Source organism: Pan troglodytes, chromosome X (genome assembly GCF_028858775.2).
Source record: "Pan troglodytes isolate AG18354 chromosome X, NHGRI_mPanTro3-v2.0_pri, whole genome shotgun sequence".
In the NCBI taxonomy this organism is placed as follows: Eukaryota; Metazoa; Chordata; class Mammalia; order Primates; family Hominidae; genus Pan; species Pan troglodytes.
Window position 1 is genome coordinate 78,204,615 of NC_072421.2, and position 3,228 is coordinate 78,207,842.

At 41.9% G+C, this 3,228-nt stretch overlaps 1 pseudogene; it reads left to right on the plus strand.

Moving 5' to 3' along the window:
- Positions 1-894: 894 nt before the first annotated feature.
- LOC740933 (WW domain-binding protein 11-like) lies at positions 895-2,811 on the plus strand (annotated as a pseudogene).
- The last annotated feature ends 417 nt before the right edge of the window (positions 2,812-3,228 follow it).

Genomic DNA, 3,228 nt, shown 5'->3' on the forward strand with positions numbered 1-3,228 from the left:
AGAAATAAAAATGGAAATCATTAAATATTTTGAGAGGAATAAAAATTAAAACACAAAATGCCAAAAGTTATTAAATGTAGCTAAAACACTACTGAGGGAAGTTTATAGCAATAAAAATCAACATTTTAAAAGAAAAAACATCTCAAGTAAACAACCCGATATTACATATCAATGAACAAAAGGAAGAAAAAACTAAGTCCAAAGTGAGAAGGAATTAATAGTGATTACAGCAGAAATAATATAAAAAGAGAATAGAAATAAGTATAGAATATAGTATTTCAGAGTTAAATAATAAATCTGGTGACCTAACAATAAAAAAAGAAAAAATCAACGAAACCAATAATTATTTTTCCAAAAAAGTAAGCAAAACAGAAAAAGCTTTAGTGACACTGAAAAAAAGAGAAAACCCAAATAAAATCGTAAAGAGCAAACATTACAACCCATATCACAGAAATACAAAAGATTATAAAAGACCACTGTGAATAATTATACATCAACAAATTAGATAACTTAGGAAAAATGGATAAATTTTCAGAAACATATAACTTACTGGATCATGAAGATATGGAAAATCTGAATGGACCAATAATGAGTAAACAGATTGAAACAGTAATCAAAAACCTCACAGTAAAGGAAAGCCCAGGATGAATTGTCTTCACTGTCTTCACTGTTGAATTCTACCAAATATTTCAAGAAATAGCGTCACTAGGAGGCACGCGAGGTTTCAAGATGGTGGTGGCTGAGGGGTTGACCGAGAGGCCGAGTTGAAGGCTCTTAAGAAGTTAAGAGGCCAGAAATCCCACCCTCCCTGCTTCTCGCAGTCCTGGGAGCACAGCAGAAGGGTTTTTCTTAATATTTTTTTAAATGAACCAGTAAAACATACAAATTGTGACCATGAAATGGAGATCTACATCATCCACCAAGAGTGGAAACTTTATGAAACCCATAGACCAAGCCCAAAAGGAAGCCCGGAAGAGAGAATTGAAGAAGAGCAAAAAACAGCACATGATGGTTCCAGCTCCAGTTTTAAGGATGAAGGATCCCAAACAGATTATCTGAGACATGGAGAAATTGGATGAAATGGAGTTTAACCCAGTATAACAGCCACAACTAAATGAGAAAGTATTAAAAGACAAGCATAAAAAGCTGCGTGAAACCTTTGGTATTCTACGACTCTATGAAAAAGAGAATCCAGATATTTACAAAGAACTGAGAAAGCTAGAAGTAGAGTATAAACAGAAGAGGGCTCAACTTAGTCAATATTTTGATGCCGTCAAGAATGCTCTGCATGTGGAAATGGAGAGTATTCCTTTGTGAGATATGCCACATATTCCTTCCAACATTTTGATCCAAGACATTCCACTTCCTGGTGCCCAGCCACCCTCCATCCTTAAGAAAACCTCAGCCTATGGACGTCCAACTCGGGCAGTTTCTATCCTGGCTCTTCTTGGACATGGTGTTCCACGTTCGCCCCATGGCAGAAAACCTCTTTGCCCTCTCTCTGGCCCACCTCCTCCTCAAGTCGTGCAGATGTACGGCCGTAAAGTGTGTTTCGCCCTAGATCTTCCCCCACGTAGGCGAGATGAAGACATATTTTATAGTCCTGCACTTGCCCAGAGAGGTCATGATGATGATGTTTCTAGCACCAGTGAAGATGATGGCTATCCTGAGGACATGGATCAAGATAAGCATGATGAAAGTACTGATGACAGTGACACCAACGGATCAGATGGAGAAAGTGAGGAGGATGAATTTGTGCACCATGATGATGGTGAGAGAGACAACAATGAAGAAAAGAAGTCAGATCCTAGTGTACAGTTTGCAAATATGCCTGGAAAATCAAGGAAAAAAAGAAGAACATGAAGGAACTAACTCCTCTTCAAGCTATGATGCTTCGTATGGCAGGTCAAGAAATCCCTGAGGAGTGATGGGCAGTAGAAGAATTTTCAGCGGACGGTGATGAAGATGATTCTGATGACTCTGAAGCAGAAAAGCAATCATAAAAACAGAATAAAGAAGAATCTCATGCTGATGGCACATCCACTGCTTCTTCATAGCAGCAGGCTCCCCCGCGGTCTGCTCCTCCTTCTCAGATACAAGCACCTCCCATGCCAGGACCACCACCTCTTGGACCACCACCTGCTCTACCATTATGGCCTCCTGGGCCACCTACGGGCCTTCCTCCTGGTCCACCTCCAGGAGCTCCTCCATTACTGAGACCATCTGAAATGCCAGGACTCCAAGGGCCTTTACCCCAACTTTTACCCCCAGGACCACCATGAGGCTTGACCTCCTGTCCCTTTCCCAGGTCCAACTGCAGGTATGCCTCCTGGTCCCCCTCCTTGGGGACCCCCACCAAGAGTACCTCCAGGTATTCCCTCACCTTGTCCCGGCATGATGCGCCCACCTTTGGTGCCTCCCCTTGGACCTGCCCCCCTGGGTTTTTCCCACCACCTCCCTAGCCGAACCCTGGGGTTTTTTAAGTGCCCCACCCAACTTGATTCAGCAACCCAAAGCGGATGATATGAGTGCAGCCACGATTGAGAAGAAAGCCACAGCAACCATCAGTGCCAAGTCACAGATCAATAATACCAAGGCAGAGATTACTCTACTTCTGCCCACTGCACTGAGAGTTCTTTGGGAGAATAAAGGGGCTACTGCTGCTCCCCAAAGAAAGAGGATGATTCTGCTGTGCCTCTTGCCAAAGCAGCACCCAAATCTGGTTCTTCTGTTCCTGTCTCAGTACAAACTAAGGATGATGTCTATGAGGTTTTCATGAAAGAGATGGAAGGGCTACTCTGACAGCTTTTGATGCCATAACAGGCTTCTGTTCACAACAGTGGCCAATGGAGAAAGAAAGAGGCTCTTATTAAACTGAGATGAGAGAGCTGCTTCCATTGTCAGGGTATTTTCTAATTTCAGTTCAAGAAGTATCCTAAAATTTAGCCTTGTTCAGAATTTACTACACATAAAAGAGGGTATTTCATTCAGAATATATCAGTTATTGAAGCAGTGCTGCTAACATCCATTCCGTTTCACACCACCATTCTCATCCTATTTCTTGCCCTACTCTAATTATTTGGAAATTTGTGATCAGGGGGATCTCAATTGCTTATTTGTTTTGGCTCTCTTCTTTTTTTTTTTTTTTTTTTTTTTTTTTTTTTTTTTTTTTGAGACGGAGTCTCGCTCTGTCGCCCAGGCTGGAGTGCAGTGGCGCGATCTCGGCTC